The 21236-nt window shown below is 38.8% G+C and overlaps 1 protein-coding gene across 16 annotated transcripts in view; it reads right to left on the bottom strand.

The window, feature by feature from the left end:
• Positions 1 to 5537: 5537 nt before the first annotated feature.
• Positions 5538 to 21236, bottom strand: part of LOC111243527 (uncharacterized) — a 43002-nt gene continuing 27303 nt past the window's right edge. For 7 of the 16 annotated variants that reach the window (XM_086977920.1, XM_022789240.2, XM_086977841.1 and 4 more), the window contains 2 exons: positions 14720 to 18936; positions 13469 to 14104 (listed from right to left, as the gene is read on the bottom strand). The gene's annotated coding sequence lies outside the window, so the exon portion shown is untranslated. Of the gene's footprint in view, positions 6114 to 7631; positions 8847 to 13468; positions 14105 to 14719; positions 18937 to 21236 lie in introns of those variants that run through there. The other 9 variants (XM_086977886.1, XM_086977849.1, XM_086977850.1 and 6 more) reach the window with 9 other exon arrangements.

Below are 21236 nucleotides of genomic sequence, written 5' to 3'. Positions count from 1 at the left end.
TTTGAGAAAAAGGGTATCGTTTCTACGACACTACTTGTAACGTACTCTTTATAGTCATACTTGGACCTGATGATCGGGAAAATTTTTAGCTATTTTTCTCTTTCCGACGTTTCGCTGACACATTGAAGGGCTGCTCGAATACAAATGCATTTCATGTCATTTAGAAGATTGCATCTGTCAATTTCTGGATGGCCTAATTTGCCTAACTATGTTACTATAAATTTCGCGTATGTGTTTGTAAAACGACCTAGAGACACAAACAAGGACTAATCGGCGCTCTAAGACAGACGAGCTACGTTCATACAGAGTGCGAACAAGAACCGAGTACGTGGGCATCCGTACGGATTGTGGAAAGAAGGACAATATCTCACCATTTATAGCACTTGATAATTCGTATTATAATTCCATATTCTAAAATATTAAACACAGTTTAGCACATAAACATACTGTTAAGCACTTACTTGGCTCCTACGCGTTAAGTGTAAGTCTAGGTCTTTCTGAGGGATAAGCCCCAATTTTTTTTCTGCTTCAACTGTAACTGTAGGCCTATTTTTCTACCTCTACGATCTGGATAACATATGCACAGAAGATTTTGCAAATTATCTTAAACCTTATCTTGCTCGCCGGCAACTCAACTAATCATTTCCTCTGCTTAGATTTTAAATGCTAGTTTTGCCGGTTTCTTTTTATAGTCATCTGATGCTATCTGAGGGTTTCACTGGCCAAAATATAAAAGCAAATAACGAAAATTTGAAGTGAGTTCGGCGGCTGGGTTACGCAAATGCAGAATTTGCCTACATACGTTTTTTGGATGCTGTGAACCTCCTCATCCAACTTCAAAAACTGCATAGTCTAATAGTAAACCGTGGTATTTTTGGCTAATATGGCGATTTTTCAGTTCCTCAATTCAACGACAAGTTTTGAAGGACAGCAGTCGATAGAAGACGAATAGCTAATATTGTCCAAAAAATACACCGGAAAGTCCTATAAAATCAAATAATTTCTACATAATAGTACTGTATTGTAGACCTGCATTGCACGAGCATACGTCCGTTTTTACAAGAATACACATCCTACCTTTACGGATACAGAGAGGAAACGTTTTAACGATAAATACCGTCCGCTATTAATGCAAAACAAGAGTTACACTGACTAGATAATCGATTAAGGGCAACATTGGGGTACCTACTCAGCAAAGTTATATTTCGCAGTTTATTGTTAATAACTTCCCTTAGCAATAAGGCCGTTTGTTTGTACGAAATAACTTCTGTTTTTAAAAACATTATTATTGTAGCTTATTGAAGATTCTAGAGGATTAGCTCTTATTTAGGACCGTATGCTTTTAGAAATGCTGATACGATATTGTTATTTATATGAGTAGCTATTGCGCAGAGGATACACTACTGGAAACTGCGCAGAGGAAACTGTGTGCTCATGTAAGTAAACCCGTCCTTGAACTCGCCGAAAATGATAAGTTCTAGACAAATGATCTGTTAGAAACTTATGAGACAATTAGAAAGTTTCGTCTGCCTTCGGACTAAGGATGTTAGCAGGTTGAAAGCCGCTCTGTTGTAGTTTGCTCTTTGCTGACGCGAATAAAGTGAGGTACAGCGTAATTTATTAGAACGTTACTAATTAGTCTTAAGACCAAAATAGGTAAATTGTTTTTCTTATTATTTCTTAAGATAAAATAACTCGCCTTTAAGACATATATGTACTTCACAGTTCAGATGGTACAAATGATGTCATAGATCGCTGACGCATCTTATAGGCATTTACACACAATTTAAGGAGTCTGAAGTGTTAAAACGTAATAGACGGAACTATCTGACTACAATTTGCAATTTGTCAGTCAGCATAAATTCTTCTCACAATGTAAACAACAGAACTTACAATCAGCTACTCTTGAGATATATACACAATGAAAAGCTTAGGGGAACGATTGTCACTTTGACTTATTGCCTCTAACAATTAAAAATGAAATACTGTAGGTTGTGATAAAATAAAGCAATTTAAGAATCAGGATTTTATGAAAATATAAATTTGGATATAAGTTTGAGAGAACCCAACCCCTTGCCCATTTTTAATTTGAGCGTAATATATCTGGCATATATAGTAATTTACGAGGCACATGTTTGAATACGAATGCCCGACCTAATCCTAAAGGCGCCTAATAAAAAAAAAGACGACTCTGACCATGATATTAGATAATAAACTTGAGCGATAAAGCTTCATGGGCGGCGAAATGAGGCTGACCATCGAGCACAGGGCTAAGAGGAATCTAATCATACACATAAGTAAAAAAGTCTGTTTCTAGGATAAGAGATGTGGGTTATTAGTAATTCGGCATGAAAAGTGGCTAGAGCTAAAACTAGGCACGCGTATATCTTGAATGTGTATGTATACATACTAATCGGCAGATTGAGCAATAAGCTGTCAGCTTGACACGTCTTTTATGAGAGTTAGTCGTTGACGTTCAATATGTTCTCTTTAATCCTAGCGCCTGAAGTTTGCGCTTGCCCAGCGGAAATAACTGGCATCTATTCATTTTATTTATCAGCATAGGTCCTTAGAGAGTTGCACATTGTGAAACAGGTAACAATCCAGAGCTTACTAATTCAGGTTAAAAAACAATGTATATATATGTAGACTGTAGACAACAAACAGTTCAGACGCGGTTAGAATATAAAAGCTTCAGTCATTACCCGATGTATGGGCAGTTTGGGACTAGACGTCTTAATCCTAAACAGTATACCATTGTTTATATTTTGTTTTATAAACATATAAAGGAGGTCAAGATAGGCAATAAGGAGAAATAGGATAAGGATTACACTTTGACAAAAAATTTGCTTAATTGTGCGTATTTACAGGGTGTCCAGAGAAATATATACACAGCTTTAATATATAGAACTTGAGATAAATATAACTTTAGTTTCTATTAACATATAATTAAAATGTAAAACGAATATCTTTCTAATTAATAGACTAGCGATAACGATACGCTGTTGGTTCTCAAACTTTAACATTTTATGTAATTTTGTGGCGCATGGCGGCTTTAAAAGCATCCTATATCACCAGTTTATGGGCGTATACTTTATTTCTAAAGTCCGCCCTAAAAAGAAACCATTGTTGTCAGATCTGGGGACAAAGCAGGGTATTCTATTAAACATATTTGTCCAACCCATTGTGTTAGGCCCAAATATGATCTTCAATTATGCTAATAGTATGCAAGTACTTGGTCTTACTGGAGCTATAATTTGATAATCTTCCTTAAATTGCCAGGCCAAATTTCTTCCAAATGCGAGGTAAAACAGATTATAGCAGTTAATTTAAGAAACTGGCACCAACTTCTGTGTTGTTAAAAATAAACAATCCAATTAGATTGTAGAGTATATAAACTATCTTTATAAAAAGAAATATTTTAATTACATTTTTAAATGTGATAGACTTATCATGCCCCAGCAAAGTTTCGGCGGAACAAAATTAGTTGACAGAAGACTAAGAACCTCGAAAAAACAAAGGCTAAAAAGTCTAACAGGTGTAAATGTTTCAAAAAAAAAATAAAAGATCATCTATTATAGCTTATTTAAGCAGCTGAACTCATTCTAGACATTTTTCTTTCCAAACAGTCGTTGATTTCTGTCTCCAAAGTCCAGACGTATTACAAATGGCTTTCTGGGCCATTTCGATGAAATAAAGCAAAAATGCATTTTTGAGCCCTTTAAATCTCGTATCTATTCGCGATCTTCCGATCTGCCGTATGGAAATCACCCCTGGAATTTCTCGGAAGCCCCACAGAAATCGGTAATAGCGTAGACCGTCGAACAAATTTTGATTTCGGTGGAGGTTCATCCTGCGAAAAGAGATTCGGATCACTCAAGCTGTGAAAGCCGAGTATCATTTTCCATCATGGCCCATTTGTTATTTCATTTTAGACAGAACAGCGGAGTCGAATATTCGATTAATCTTGTAATCGATAGCCGGCAGCACCCTAATCTAGGTAGCCTCGACAATCGAAACGGACCTAAACAGCACGGAGGCCGCAAGAGCGTATCGGATTATAGGCCTTTTGTCGGTGGCAGTGTCGAGGAGCAAAGGGCAATTGGTTGAAGGGTCGCAATAAGACAATTTCCCATCAGCCACTCGCTTCGATATGGTATAGAGCAATAACCAATTTCGAGTTAGTGCGCGGTTGCGGGATGCCGAGCATTACCCTGCGGGCGAGCTGGGCAGGTCCAATCCGTTACACGAAACAGCAAGGAGATCCAGAAGGAAATAAGCTTTCGGTCGAAAAGCCAATTGCATCTTCTTCAAGGAAATAACCAATCAAGCCAGAGACGAATTTTGTTGCTGGAAATAACGCCCTTTCCATCAATAAACATCTCCCTTCGGAGGACAATGCCCTATTCGGCACTTAGGCAAGCTATTAGGAGTAAGCATGCGTAAAACACGAAAACGCGCGTTCGCAACTACCGATGTGTCATAACTAAATACGAAATTAGTACCGATAGATATACTGCCATGTAGCTGTGCTGACATGTTTCACATTACCAGAAAAATCGATCATTGGATCATCCCGAAGGTCCCAACGAACACTTTTTATTCTCTATATATAGAAAATCATTTGTGGAGGTATTTTGTGTGCGTGATTTCGACATCAACGGAACATGTCTGATACGTGCTATTAAATATTTGTGAAATGGCTTCTTTTTATGTATTACTAGTTGTGGCTGATATTAGCTATGCAGTCAAGTTCTTACCTAACTTAGCTATTTTATATAGCTGATTTCCGCTGGCACATCGTGGCTTGTCGATGAACACCTACATGAACAGAGCTGGGTAACAGCGTACTCGTAATAGAAGAGCGGAAAAGCCTTAACGAAATCATCTACAATATATAGGTGCGTCTATAGAAACCGAGACGTAACGACAAGAAAATAAGCGTAGCTATTTCATAACGCTAGAGTCATGATATATTCTTCAATGGCTCCCAGGCTAACCGACAAAACTATTTATAACTGTGGCCAAAGGAACGGGAAAACAGTTACGGCCTAGCAATTAATATCTTTAGAACTGTATCGGGGCTTTTGATGCAGTTCTAAAGTTGTGCCGCCTCTCACGTACGCAATAAGTTCAAAACTAGTAACAAGAACAGTTAGACAGTAAAGCGAGAAAAGAATCGGGAGGATTCATTCTCCGCAAATTGAACCTACCAAACTACTTGGTGCTGTTTAAAATGTGCTAGTCATATAAACTCGTACCCCTTTGGCAACGATTCGACCGCCATTGCGAGTTCATTCGCACCCCTAAGAGCCGCTGCCATAAACAACGATAAGTGTCCGCCTATCGTATAGACGCCTTTAAAACTTCAACATCAGAGACGGGCAGTATCGCAGACGACTTCATTCTCAAGCAGTAGGTTCATGTAGACACGTACTACCTTTATTTGAAATATATGAATGACTGTGATATACCGCGAAAGAGAAAAGCGGGAAAAGCTCTATTATATCCTATAGAAACGACTGTTTTTTCATAAATGTGCAGCAAAAAAAAACATTCTCAAGAGACATTTTATTAGATACTGAGACATCGGCCAGCCAGACTGTTTCATTGTGTTTGTTAGCTCAACAGGGGGAAGATCGTTGTTTTTTTCACCGTCGAACGAAACTACTTTAGGGGCCCCTTTTTTGAATTAGTACTGCGAAACGTAAAACGTCGAATAGTCAATCGAATTAGAAAAAGATCTTCGACCTTAGTAACCTATTGGCGTGCGGAGCCTTGGGTTCGGCTCTGACTTGCGTTATCAGTACGTTTACCGCGTGGAAGTCACTCGCAGTTATTTAACTGAACTGTAAGAACCGAAGTTCGCGGACGACACCGAGGTGTGTACGTCAGTTAGGCGAACTAAAGGCTGGCAGCTACGTTATTTCATCTGACGTCAGTGATGCGATGTTTGTCAGAGCGAAGCCATCCAGAAAATGCGGGCTAAATCAGTTAAGGTTCACTGCGTTAAGTCCATTGATATATAACAAGGTCCCGCCAGACGGAACTTGAACATGGCTGCACGGGCCATGTTTGGCTTGTCGTACTTCACTCCAACTCCATGCTTAGCCCTGAAAAATAAAATATTATATCATAGCATTTATCAGCATTTCACTAACTGCCCTGGGTACTGTTCGTCTGCAAGTCATAGCGCTAATCCTATTTGTCTGCTAACATTTGTTTGTACGTCTATATTTCATTATTGGTCAACACAATGGGCACGGTGCCGACTACTTATAATGGCACAGATCGGACATGCTTGGCCACTAGACGTTCGGATGGGTGAGGTGGCCTGGATTTGAAACCGGCCATGGATATCTTTCGTTGCGTGCTGGGAGTCGGACGTCGGACGCAATGTATGATGGCATTAGCCAATTAGGAAGGCATAGTGCCATAGTTTAATTTTAGTCGTCTAGATATTTGTCCGTGGTGCGTCAGTGATTCAGCTACTGCTCAAGCCATTACCGTTTCTCACGTATTGTCTGGCCGTTCGTTCTGTTTCTGCCTAGGCCTAACTAGAATACTAACGTATGTGGTACGACACATTATCCATACAGCATGCCATGCAATGCGTCATTGTTGGTCCTACATTTTCCGCTGGTTGTTGCAAACCAGAAGGACAGGTCCAACGGCTTTAATGAATAAAAGTAAAGTACAATCGAACATGCGATTAGCGAACTAGGAAAGCAAAATTAGGGTTATTCTAGGTTATCAACGTAGGCCGATCTACGTACCTGCCGCAAACGCCGAAACCAGGTCGACTATGGAATGGATCACGGAAATGTTACTCGGCTTGACGAAAAATTCAAAACGGAACAGCGATATCTATGATAGAAGCATATAGTGTAGCCATGCGCGGAATGACGGATTTTTTGTCCAAGTAAATCTTATCGTTTGTTACTTTCATAACAATGAGCAAGAGGCCAGTATTGCGTGAACGTTCGGAGTAAAGAAAAATATTTTCTATTTAAGACAAAAAGCAACTAGACGACACGTCTGTTAAGTAAAAAGACTACCCTTCCTTTTACTTTTTACTGTTGTTTACACGTTATTGTTATAGTAAGTGTATAAGACAAACGGCCCCTTCCCTAGTATGTTTGTCTGCGGAATAAGACGACAACCACTTGCGTCCAGAAACGTCAATGGGACTCTGAGGATTAATTCGGAAAGAAGAAATACATTTTTTTCGCTAGACATACTTCTCATTTCAGTATTCTGCCAATAGATTCATACAAATCTGTTTGAATCCGTTGATAAAATACGTATCATGCCATTCAGGTCGATCAAACAACGTATACTTGAGCCTCTATTATAGATAAAAATGAAATGAGCTATTATATATTATATTCCAATACGGATAATATCAACTTTCCTTTATTATATAACCCATTTTCCTTTATTCATATCGCTTCACAAAATATATCATATAATAACGCTTAGAAAATAATAGTAATTTTATTCTATAATTTTACTCTAGAGCCTGCAAAATGTTTGTTCCAAACAGACTTCGTGTATGCGAGCTCGCGTGTGTCAGGAGTTTATTTGTTGTCAATATTGGATGTTATTTAAAAGTTATTGTAGACACTCACCTTTTTCATGATTGTTTCCGTTTGCATTTTGCCGCGTATCATTACGCGGCTTACGCGTGCTTGTTTGGCGCCGTTGATCAGGTTGCCTGTTCGTCCATTTTGATCAAACGTTCTACTTTTTAACGCTTGGAAAAAATGAGATTTTAGCATCAAAATATAAGCTTGTTGCCACTGAATGATGCCTGTACAGGACGAATCCTTCTTATGTGCGCTTCATTAGACATCGTTTTGCTACACCTTAAGATAGTCCCCGATACAGATGCGAATATGATGGTTTGCCCCATGATAATCTTCTACGTTTGTACCCTATATGATAATGGTTTCCGAACCAACGGAGTCCTAGATCAGATGACTCACAGTTGCGATCTAATATCGAAGCGTATAAATACCGAGACAACAGCATTACCCAATTCGTGTGTAGAAAAAACTAGCTGCATTTAACTTATTTCGATGTTCTCTATAAAGTTTAAGTTGCGATGGCGGTTATAAATGGACATCGAAGCATTATATGGATGGCGTATTATGCCCTAGGTCAGGCTTGTTGTACCCTGTAAATACTTTTTCTTTAAACAGTGTTTTTTTTACGAAGCTATCATTGGACGTAGTTAAGCGTGTGAGTAGGTTATCATCTGTTCCAGGTAAGGTGTCTGATTCGAACGTGCTGACCTCAGGCGCCCAAATGTCAGAAGAGGTAGTACGTGGGCGAGTGGCAAACCCAGGAAAAAATTCAATTGTCTGTACTTGGGAATCGGTACGAAAAAAAAAAATAACTATCTGCCCTGAAGTGAAAATAAATATTTGACTTGGTATCAACTGTTTCGTGTTAGTGACAATCCAATAGTACGTTTAGCTGGATCTTTTTATAATTAGTAGCCCAAAATTCGGAGAGAGTATAGTAGTAAAAAACAATACTCACAAATGCTGTGTGTGTGTGCAGTTTACCAGTAGCTTATTTACATAGACTTACTGTATATTTAAGAACACTGCTCATGGATGACGAATGAGACATCATGTCAATTAAAAATCACCACGTATTAGATAGCAATGAACTTGATCGAGTAAAGAGCGCGTAGGTAAGGTATCTTTCAGCCAGCACGACAACTTGAAGAAAATTTAAATCCAACTTCATATAGAAAACCTTTGTTGGAAATGATTAGGGCTGCATGAACCGAAATTTACAACAGACACAGGTAGATTTTTGTCTCCAAGCAGTTCCTGTAATTAACAAGGAAAGAGCATTATCAACACTTCAATCTTGTCTATGTTAAATCCAGCTAATAAAACTCGCTATAGCCTAGTAAACAGTATGGCCGCATTTCGCACTTCAGTTTTACACCAAAAAGCAGTTCAGATTGTGGCTTAGCGAGGTGCAATAATTAGCGGCGCTAAAAAAATTGCACAGAGTTATTAAATATAGTTGCGAATTAATTAAATAATCAAACAAATAGGCCAAGGAACCATTGAAACAGATAAATAGCTGTCATACGTCATCATTTCCATTTGTTGAAAACGAGCATCTTCCTGGTAGAAGAGTTACGTCTTTGACTGAACGAACGTTAACTTTTGTGTCTGTATAGATCATAAAAGCTGAGCCGGAGGTGTTAAATGGGCTAGTGCAAGCCAGACGACAACGGGTTCCCGCGCGCCTGCGCGTGCTAGGTCCCATCTAGTCATGCCACCTTAGTTTTGATAACGATTGCACATAGTTATTATGTGGAGAATCAAATTAAATACCAACAGTCAGTGGAACGAACGTGAAACATGAAAATACTATTTATCATAGCTGCTCCGACAACAACCCGCTCCCAAGATGATTTAAAAACACGATCAGAGTTTCGGGTACGATTAAACATACGTGTTTTCTGCATTGTCTTGAAGTACTAAAATGGGGACAAAAGCTACAACTTCTGTGTTGCTACTACCACTCACATTGTCATGTCGAATAGAATTGAATTGTATACGTAGCTTCAAATAGGACGTTTTTTCAAGTATTTTTTTTTTAGGAGTAAGCCTAGCACACTTTGAAAACTCCTATAAAAATCAAAGTGCATATTACTCAAGTATACATATACGTGTTTTAGCATTTGTGTCTAGTCTGTGTGTTTTAATAAAACTGACCGTCTACAAAGGCTGATGTAAAACTCAAGGTGTTAAAAAAAAAACGATGAAAAATTACAAGGGCTAGCGCAATAATCTGAATTGTTGCGTGCGAATGTGGGCATTCAAACGTTAAATCGCTATTAAGACGATAGCAAAAACTGTTGGAGATTTGACCCCAAGCACGGCGTCTGCATGTAAAGTATGTCGGTTTTCATTCTCTAGACAAAGGACAGCCCATCTAGAAAATGATCCTATCGTTTTTCTCACGCTATCGAGACCCATTTCCTATGGCCTGTTGAAACGTAGATCATTCCTGACAAGTATAAATCAGAGTCGTCGGCGTAGAAGTTTTGCTTTACACGAAAGAGAATCATGATATCGAGGATAAATAAAATTGGTTCAATATGAGAATCTTGCGGACCGCCAGATGGGCCGAAACTGTCGCCAAGTTTAACATGGAAAATATCTGATATACGAGGTTGCTACATATACAGGAGATCGAGCACAGGTTAGCGTTAAAAAAAAAAACGAATTTTTCTCAACACTGACTAGCATACTCTATCGGAAATTTTATAAAGATCAAAATACACAGAGTCAAACATGATTTTGTTAGTTTTATACATATTTTTGTATCCGTAACAGAAAGATGCCTCTCAGTCGTGTGGCTAAAGATCTGTTTTTAATAACACCATATTATTCTCTGTCAGGAAGATTGAATATGATGAGCAACAATCGTCGACTCCGCAGCTAACTTAGCGACCTAACTATTAAGCGATAAAACATATGGTGACAATCTTATGTGAGCTTTGAACATCGATGAGACAAGCTCTTGAAACAATGTGCCACTTCGAAATAAGTTGTTGTGATTTGGTCACCGTTTCTCAGGCGATTCAACCCCATCTTCCAGGCTCTTGTCGATCTGGCGAAGAACTGACTTCGAATCTTTAAAGTTCAATTTACCCGTTATTCCAGTTATTCTAAGGCTGGCATTTGGGTTGTTTTGCATTATTGTTTCTTATTTATTAACGCACTCCGCCGGCTCATTGCTGTTGAAATGATCATAAATTTATGTCAATCGTTTTGTTCGCTGCTGCCATCGCCAGTGAGGCATTTCTGCCCACTGCCGCTGCCATGGCCGTGCGCACCCGTCGAGAACTCTCTGAAGTAAGCTTTGTTCTAGTATATAAAACCTCTCTAACGAGCCAAATAAAAGAGATAAAAAAAGATTTTTACCAATGAGGAACGTTTAAACATCGATGCTACCAAGTTGAGCTGATATAGCTGCTTCTTATCGTTGCTATTGCCTTCGTCCACACACTGTACAAGCGCGTTGTGCCCATGCATATTCTTGGTCAACGGACGAAGGAAACGTTTCGAGCGACTGTAGGTCACACAATTAAGTGACTAAATGCAGCCTCTAAACACACACTAGGAAAAACGAACGTTTCGCCTATCGATGATTTATGCAGCGTGCAGAAATATATGGCACTATCGTTCGGTTCGTTTAATACTACGTAAGTAAAAAAATATTCAGCGCTATTTTCTGATAAATTGTACCACGTTTGTACTCCCTCTTCTCGAACCGCTGGCAGAACTCTTAGTTTAGCTAACTCATCTTTGATTCGCTGCAATACTCGATATAATAATAGCCATAACTGCATTTTCTACCCATGTACAAGTTTCCTCCAGTCGTTATCCACCGAGCTGCCTTTCAGAAACTGTTCGCCTACTTCGGATCCGATTTCTGTCTGGATATTGAAAACTGAGGACTTACGAAAGCTGTTTATTCAATCGGACCTTACGATCCGCTCTGACCCCCTTGAACACGGTTTTCCCGTCAGTCATAATTGTAACACGACAACTTTTGTATAGTGAATACTTCTGGAGCAGCATTTTGTCTTTACCAGTGCCAGGATACCATTTTGAAAGTTTATTCATATTTCAAACACACTGTTCGTTTCTTTTTTATAACATAATAGAAAAAGACAGACAGTATTGCTTGCTGTATCTACTCATGCTTTATGATTCGATACGACTGCTTCCTTTATAATAATAGTTAAGCAGTTTCTAGAAGTTAGACTCACAAAACTTACCAGAAACCTTCATCTTGGGTAACTGATAGCTGAAATGCAAAAAAGTAGTTACGAAACTGTTAATAGTATAAAGTTCCATCTATGGATATAATATCTCAGCCAAGACGTCTTCGACGCCATTGAGCTAAGACTTACATACACTCCGAGGCCTGTTTTAGATACAGACTGACCGTAGAATTGTATGTTTCACTAAATGACACTACCTATATTGAGAACAGCTCCAGAAAGAACAGGTATTTTTGCTAGGCCTGAACAGCTAATCGTACGTACGGTTCTCCTCTCATCCCTTTTTCAATTAAATTATAACAATAATAAAAAGCTTATTTTTTATAACAACATACGGCCAAGTGAAAGCGTTACCCACTCCTTGTTATATTTCTTGAGCCGATCTACCAACCGGCATAAAAATGAAATTAAAAGTGTGTCTGTTTACCAAGCCCATTGGTCAATAGAATTAGTATTATTTGCGCATTTCCTTGGCACAAACGAAAGTTACTAAAGAAGAATGAATGCCAACCGAGAGAGACTAGAACCACACCTAACGCCCTGCAACGAAATACCGTGTCGTTCGTGGGAAGATTGATACCTCTCTCCTCCAACTTAAATTCTATTATATAATTACGCCTCTCTAGAAAATCAATGTTCAACTTTTGTGTTCAGAGGTTCCGCTGCGCTTCGTAACACCTTAGATACGATCGTACATCTTTGTGTGCACCTGTTTGCGATTGGATGGAGGCGGTACTCAAGAGGGTCGTCTGATAGATTTCGATATAAATATAGGAATCGTCAACGAAAACATTGATTCCAGACTTACTGTATCGGTATGTATCCATTTTATGAACTTACGAGAAGATTCGAGAGCTTCAACATCCAGTGGTACAGGCCTATGATTGCTAAATCTGGGCAAATGCAGCTGCCCAAGCCGCACTAATTGTCCTTGCATACGTATAGCGATAAATGCCTCATTTAATAAAGGTTCGTACAAATCAAAGTGGTTCTAATTGGATTAACTGCGCCCACAAACACGCGGATTACGTGAATTAATTTGCAAAGCTATGAACGCATAGGACATTCAAACATGTTAGTAGTTTACGTCTCTCAGTAGCTGCTGCTAAGGTATTAGTTGTCATTTGTGTGTGCTTTGTAGGACGTGATATCTGCAAACGCTCAAGTTTGTTTACGCTTAACAGCATTGTTTGTCGGCCTGGTTTGAAGGAGAACACTTAGAAGCACACGCTAACTTAGTTCGGTAAAGCAGAAACACCGCAATGTTTATTCAACTTCGTGCTTCTATTGAATGTTCTAGGTTGCTGCCATTTGTAACAGAGCTGGGCGAATGGAACCCACTGCCTTTGAAGGCCATTAGATGACACGACAGTTTTGTTCCCAAAATCATCATTTAATTTCTACCGCTGATTCCACAGTATGAAATTATATCGTAAGCATTCTTAAATAAGCTCGACATAGTTCGGTAAATAGCCGTCGTTCGTATTTTGATTGATGGAGCTGTTATCGTAAAATAGTATCAAGACGCCCCGTTGACTTCGTTAACTCTGAAGTCTGCTTAACTTATTAATTGGTTGGCTAACATTTCTGTTCAAGCTGCCATGCTACCCAACTCATTTAAATCATTGCAAAACGATATATCATCGCAATAACTTTTATTGTATTCTTCTCCTAGGTAAGTTAAATCATTTATCTGTGGCTAATCTTTCGGCACGTCGTCCTTCACACGAGACATCTATCACCGTCCTTCCTGCCCGCGTCCTTCATTCCGCAGAGGAGTCTTGTTTGGTCCAACTGGCAAAATCGACCAGCGACGAAAAAAAAAACAAGGCGTGAAAACTCTCACTGGATACAATCGCCTTAACAACAACGACGTTATCCAATGAGCGATGCGCAGTACGTCCTTAAAATAGAAAACGTATTCGCCGATGAACACAGCACTGAATTGCGGCGTCAACTGCACGCGGTAATTTCCTAAGGCCAGCTTAAATTACGGAAACGATTACAAAATGAAGTTAAGACTGGACCACGCGAACTTCTTCTCCAGTTCTGATCTTTCTTCCGAACGAAAGGGCTGGTTCAGATCAGGAACCAGTCGGGGCCACTAATTTAAAACTGTCGTGCTGAATTGTTGCTTGTTTTCGGTATTCCGCCCGTACGCTCTGCTCTTTCCAACGTTGGACAATTGTTGCTTACATCAGAAGGAACCGTTGGTTTACCTCTGATTTTGTAGGACGGAATAGCCATTGTTTCGGTGAGAATGGCAGCAAATGTCTGAAATAGAAGCGTTTCTCGTTATGCAATGTAGGAGTGTTAAGTGTAAAAAAAGTTCTGAGAAAACACGGCGTGTTGAGGAAGCAAAATCAAAAGTTCAGTTTCAGTGGCTGTATCGTTTTGGCAATGGGTAAAGTCATGACAATATTAGATAGTCGTAAAAATATGTACCCATTTTTTTGGACCGAACTGTTTTTTAATTTTATTAGGCGTTAACAAAATTATGGAAACATTGCATCAATACAACAAACCGGCAACACAATCTATTGTACATGTATTTTTCTTTTGATATAACACTAGTTTATTAAGTGCACAGCCTTTATTGAAAAAATAAGTTAATCATAGATAAATGCAAAAAAAAAAATGTTCTTTCGCACAAATCAGAATGGGGATGTTCAACGAATTTAGCAATCTTATAAGTACGAAAACAGCTCACAGATATAACGTTTTTTGGGGGGGGGTGGGGGGGGGGTCGTTATCGTACCATAAGCATAATCGGTCGTACCTATGTATCCCTCATCTAGCAATCTATTATAGAATATAATAGCACGTGCTGCAAGCTGTGTCAATAAATCGGACGACGATCATTCGGAAGTGATTGAAATAAACACGAACCTCAGTCACTGAATCTTCATCAGCAAGCTGTTTTTCAGTGGCAAGCTATTTTTTGTAGCATACCGCTTCGCTGATAAAACACATTTCTTCTGTTCCCGTTGGCCAATCACGATAGCTAATCAACGGAGACGACAGGCTCTGTACGTCACGTACGTTTCATTCTATCAGTGGTCATCCTTCCACTCGCCGTGCTAACGATCTTTATTAGTCATCGATTCGTGGAAAGGACATCGGTGGTGCAGACGGGGCCGTTCATGGAGCTTCCCCAGTTACATGAACTGACGTATATTTCTGGAGGAAAAGTCACTGCCTCGTTGCGAACACTTAACTGTCAAAATGACTCATTTCATAACGACGTGTAATTATATATATATAATGTAATAATAAAACGGAGTCTTTCTCTTATGTGAGATTTTGAGGTAATAAAAATAATAATTAATATTTAAAACATAGAACATCTGGACGTTTAGATGATTGTGTCTGTAGACATTAAAACTACCATTTGTGGCAGTATCTAATATTCATTGAGTATTCGTGAGTAAATCATGGCAGTCAGCTTACCCAATCTAAAATCCGCCATATTGTATATGCGTGACTCAACGTAGCACAATAAATAATAATAAAAGGGCGGTCTAGTCATCCAGTGGATAGAATCACTTTCGACAACGGTAAACCTTTTAAGTGAACTCTCGTTCCAGAACTGAAGACAGTTAAAATACAAACAGGGCTAGATGCACCTTGGACGTCGTTTAAGTGTAACTTCCAGAGGTCGCATGCACAACGTATGCACACCACCTCCGGAAGTTTTTACGTCTCACTCAGATAAACTTTGTACAATGATTATTCCTACTAAATTCCACTGGGTGTCATTTATTTTGGCCTATGTCCTCGGTACAATTTACTAGTGATTCTACACGTGTGGAAAGGTCGACTAATGGCCATAAGGTGCTGTCGTGTATCAGAGCTTGACTTGACGGTATAACCTAGTATAGTACAATCCATTTATTCTTGTAGTTATTTGCCCGATTAGCAATGTTCCCTCGAAGGTTGTTTTCAATTACCCTTCACATAACTGTTTCATATACAATATTTTTGTAAAGAAGTAACGTAATTTCAAAGTGTTTAAGGTTATTATGGAATGATATAATCCCTCGGATGAAATACTGCATATCATACACTATTCGCTTTCGTTACCTAGTACACTATAGATACTAAAAGGGTCTGGTCTTATTTATCAGATAAGATACCGTTAGGATCGCGCACACGACAACGCGGGCGGCTATATTGAAGCTATTAAGTCCGGTGCTCATTGCGAACGCCCTGACTGTATATATTGTAGCACCAATAATCACATGATAATATCACGTGTCTTCCCAACCCCTTGCACACCCCATCAATAAGCCTGCTAACCTGCCTCGCCATTTGTACCAGCTAGTGCCAATAAATGCGTTTGGCAAGGGTTTCTGCTAATAATGGTCTGTTGAGACAGTTCGCATTCCATTCATTACACAAATTGCCGGAAGTACAAACACTGATAGCTGGCTGTTCAATAACATACAATGACACGGCTGCAACTCTATCCTCTTGTAATAACAACGCCTTTGCTGGTATTTTTTTATTTTCTACCCGAAAGTTTCTACTCGAATAGTTCATCGGCTTTCGAAATATTGACTTGAATGGTAAATTTTGGCGCACTTTTTTAAATTTCCCCCTTCCTTCAATGCAGCGTAGCAATGTAGTTCACTAAATATCTACACGATATTAATCAAGATACAAAAATTATCTGTACCTTAGTGGTGTAGTAGTAACAGATACTTCCATGTGCATATTGAGAACGTGCAAGAACTTGAAGAAAATTACTCGTATAAGACCAACAAAAGCTGATTGATCTGATTTGACGTACTACAAGGTAGGCGTCTTGTAATGATATGCTTTTGTGTTTTGAAAATTTTTCAGCACTTAGAGTAAGGCAAAGATATATTGTAATACAGGAAAGCTATGATCTCCTAGGTTACTTGACTGAGAGAGAAGGAACCGGTATGCTTAGCACGTTTTCTATATCTTGCCTGCTGTGTCCTCTAAATAGAATATCATTCAGCGGCATGTCAGCTCCAGTCTTAATACGTACATTTATCTCCCCGTTCGTAGTACGGCTGCTAGACATTATATTACAGATAATTATTACAACACAATTATAACAGATTAGTCGATAGATGATTTAATATTCTTCTCGAATTCACCATTAGTCCTTTTCGGACTTTTTTTTGTATACCGCACATAGTAACCTTTAGAAGAAACGGTATTGACTGAGTTAGGAATAGAGCCGTCTGTAGAGAACGAACCTGTTAGAGCACAATATAATTGATTAAGCTGCTTATGATAACGATTAAAAGGTTATTGTTTTTGTATCTTACCCGAAACAAACACCGATATGTTTCGAGCACCCAATAGCCGAGTGAAGGTAGTTTCATAACAAATGACATGTATGAATAGTGAGTGACAACTTCTGCGATGTAGTTCCTCTGGTTAGTCGGGACACGCAAATGGCACTATCGTATGCGTTGAATACAAGTATTTTCTGTTGAGTATTATGCTTACTACAGTTGATTTATAAACGCGTATTAAACCTGTAAGCAGAGCGAAGGACTCAAACGAAGATGCAGCTTAAGTTACGTCAAGCAGCTCAATCGGCCTCGACTTCAGTAGTCTGGCGAAACGTATCTGGTTCATTATGGAAATGATTAGGCCTATGTGGATCAGCGAACAGCTACGTGCTTGAATCGGTAATAAAATGCTATCGACTAGTCAGGGTCTATCTCTGGTCGATCTCCACAAATACGATTGTATGCTATATACTTGTACAACGCGTGCAGCGTATGATAATGGTACCAAAATGCATTAATAACTTGAGTGAAAATTAATATCGATGAATGGCAGAATCCAACAAAGTATACGAGCTTTTGTTACCCTTACGAAAGATTTCTTATGTATAGCAAAGCGACGCATGCTGTTCCCATGCGACACAGACTTCATGGCAGAAAACGCATGTTCCCAGATTTATTTCTATTTCGTCGATGACGACAACTTACAAAGCAGCAAGCACAATACGTAAAATTTGGTAAGTTTCTTCAATTGAAGAGGTTACGACCACTTATAAAATATGAACATTTGTACAATTTACGTACTTATTTTACAAAGTACGTACTCCAGGCAAGTACGTTCCAAGTAGTGAATGTGACCATTCTGTTGTTATTTGCTTCCACGTCACACGTAAAGGTCAATGCTAGAGGAATTAATGCTTCTAGATTATACAGTACATGCGCAATGTAAAAATCGAACCTTTATCGTTCAAGGTGTTCCAGTTTGGTACTTTGTGTACATTACTTGAGGTAGAACCAAAACCATAATGAGCATCATATAATACAAAGTTTTTGAACGTTTCTTTTATTCTACGTCTGTTTCCGCGCCGTTTCCCTAACTGGCTTGCATATAATTAGCTTTTCTGGTAGCTAAACAGTAAAATTAGATTAAATAGATAATCTTTTTAATAGTTGCTTCGAAAATGGTGAAACATAAACGAGCAACTAAACAAGTCGAAGCAAAATGTGTCCTATTTAAGTATTTAAATAAGAGTACGGTTTCGCTCTCTCCAATTCGCTACATCCGATTAGAATTTTTGAATGAACGCGCCAAGACATAAATGCTAGAAGCCGTCATATCCCGACCTGTCTTCATGGTGCGGCGTGGCGCTCCCGTATACAACTTCATAGAATCATCAGCGGCTACGGTTTGTCCGACGATGCTGATATGCTATTTAGAAGTGAAATTTAGGAGAAAGCTTTTCAAAATGATACACGTTTAAGGAAATGTCTGACGTTGATGATCAGGAGCATCATAACATTCTACGAACACATTTTTTGCGCTTCCGATACGCCAATATCTCGCGCGCGAGCGCGCATTGATCCGCGATACTTTCTGCTCGAACAACGTTCTCGAATTCTCGAATTGATCCGAGCTTTGGTAGGAGATGGGGGTATACATACCTGGAAATTATACGCCCGTCTTAAACGATTCTGATTAGATTTTCTTTCGACCTAAGAGAGTCACGATGTCGCGTAGCTGAGCTCGAGCTAAGAATGGAATATTGCGAGGAATTGGTGAAGGTCCAAAGGTCAGCTCTATCACCCCCTGATTGCGCCGTTCCTACCCTGGCCAAACTGAAAACCACAGTCAAGCGAGATTAGTCTTCGATCTGCGTCATATTCTCACAGTGGCGTCCGATCAACGAACTCTTGCAAAAACACATTTTCTTTCGACAAAAGGATTTTTGAATATGAATTTGAGTTTCTGAGGTCGATCGCAGCTAGGGACAATAGAGCTCGTGATATTACAAGGATTAACGCCAATAAGTCGCCAGTGAAATGAAATATTTCACGGCAGATACGTATAATCATACGTAAAGCAAAGGCATCAGCACCTGATACATATAGGCAAATTTCAATAGTAATTTAAGTCCAATTCCGCTATTGCACCTATTAATATATACGTTGAAAACAATTTTTAAATAAGAAGGAAATTTTAAGGAGAACGAGGAGTGTTACGGTATCGTTATTTTTTTTTAATGAACATCGCATTTTTACATCATTATTCGAATTACTATATATTAAACGTTCTTGACTTGTAACGGACATGACTTCAAGCTAGCGGTTGGATCTGCCTAAGGCAAGCATTCATTGAAACTTCTAGGGAAACACAGATTCGTCTGGATTAGTTGTTTATCCACAGAACCATTGCTACAGTACGTGTTGTGAACTAATACTGTTTTGCTAAAAAAAAAAATAGCTGTTACCTCTGAATGAAGTTCCATAGAGAAATTTATATCCTAAAGGTACCTATTTTGTTCCTCCTAAACTAAGCCTTGTAGTTGACCAAAATCAATTTCGACAATCCAACATCTTCCTCTTTGGGAGTCTTCCTTCAATGCAAGGTCGGCCATTTGTCGTCTACCCGACATATTCGCTGCTTACCTCACCATTGGTTCCATTTTTATCAATGGCTGACATGCGGATTTCAATTGGATCGTAATTCAGTATTGTCGACAACTATCCAACTGTGTTATGTATTATCACAGCTTATTGAGGTGCTGATGGCTTTTGAACATTCATTCGTACTTTTTTCGACCCATCGACCTGATTAGATAGATAGAGAATCTGTATGTTGGTATGTAGGTGTCATATTAATATCTCATTTTGAGAGATTGCTTCGTTCTCTAGAAAACAGAAAGTCTGAAAGTAATTTTGTTAGTACGTTTTTCCCTCACATTCATGAAACGTCTTTGAAACACTAATTGTTTGTACTGATGACAAGCTTAGCGCCGTTCTAGACGACCCGTAGCGCCTAATTCACCATGGAGGAACATTTCTTGCAGCCATGAACATATTACGCCTATGGTGCGAATAAACACAGAACTCTATCAAAACTTTATCAAAAGCGAACTACTTTTAGTCATTCGCTATGAACTTCGTGAGCCTACAAATGTTCTCAGCTGGAATGGAAATGTTCTCTACGGGTATCTAGGGCCATAATTAAGACTAATTGGAAAGAAGCATTTTCTGAATAATATCCAAGTATAGTTTTCAACTTTCCATCTTAATTCTCGGAGTCAGCAAAGGCTGCTAGCGATTACCGTTTTTATTATCCGCGGATTCAGTTTATTATAGAGAATAACTTGTTTATTGATACTCTTGTACTCCACAGAATTCCTTTCAGCATAAAACGCGCGCCAGTGACTCGTGTAACCAAAAATCAACAGCTTGTTAGGGTGCTTTTTTTCGTTAGGACAAATGAAGTCACAAGTATTCGTTCCGATTTTCTCAAAGCGTTGATTCGCGAAGAAGGGTTGTTAAGATGCGATCGAAGGACGTACGGAGGGCCAATGTTCAAGCGAAGTATTAAAGTTAGAAACTCAAAGCGTTTATCTATGTTATTGAATGTATCTAAATCAAGATGATATGCTGATACACTAAGTAAATACATCTTAGGATAACATTATGATTAAGTAGAATATGTTGACTAAACATTTAAACTCTGTAATGGCCTATAGCATATACGTGAAATTATGTAACATGTCAAAAAGCAAAATTTACAGTTTCGAGAGGTATTTGTTTCTACTACAGCTTCGCTTGTAGTTTTAATTAGACCAATGCTACTTGTTCATTTTTCACTAACTTGTTTCAGGCGCTTGCAAAAATATTTATTTATTCATTTACTGACCATCCTTGTCACATAATTTATCATATAATTTAAAATATTTAAAGCCGAAAAATAAACAGTCAGTTCATTACCAAGCCAAAGAGGTTGCATGAAGGCAGACCGCCCCGTGATACCCTGAGCGCAAGGCTTACAACTGATAATGTTCGACCTCCGTCGAAACTTTTACAGAACATAGAAGATAGTAATACCCATGGACAGAAAATACTGTTAAATATGGCGATCGGTTCGGAGGAGGTAGCTACTA

Source organism: Varroa destructor, unplaced genomic scaffold (genome assembly GCF_002443255.2).
Source record: "Varroa destructor unplaced genomic scaffold, Vdes_3.0 BEIS01000001.1, whole genome shotgun sequence".
Taxonomy (NCBI): domain Eukaryota; kingdom Metazoa; phylum Arthropoda; class Arachnida; order Mesostigmata; family Varroidae; genus Varroa; species Varroa destructor.
This window is presented reverse-complemented; position numbering and strand designations above follow the sequence as displayed.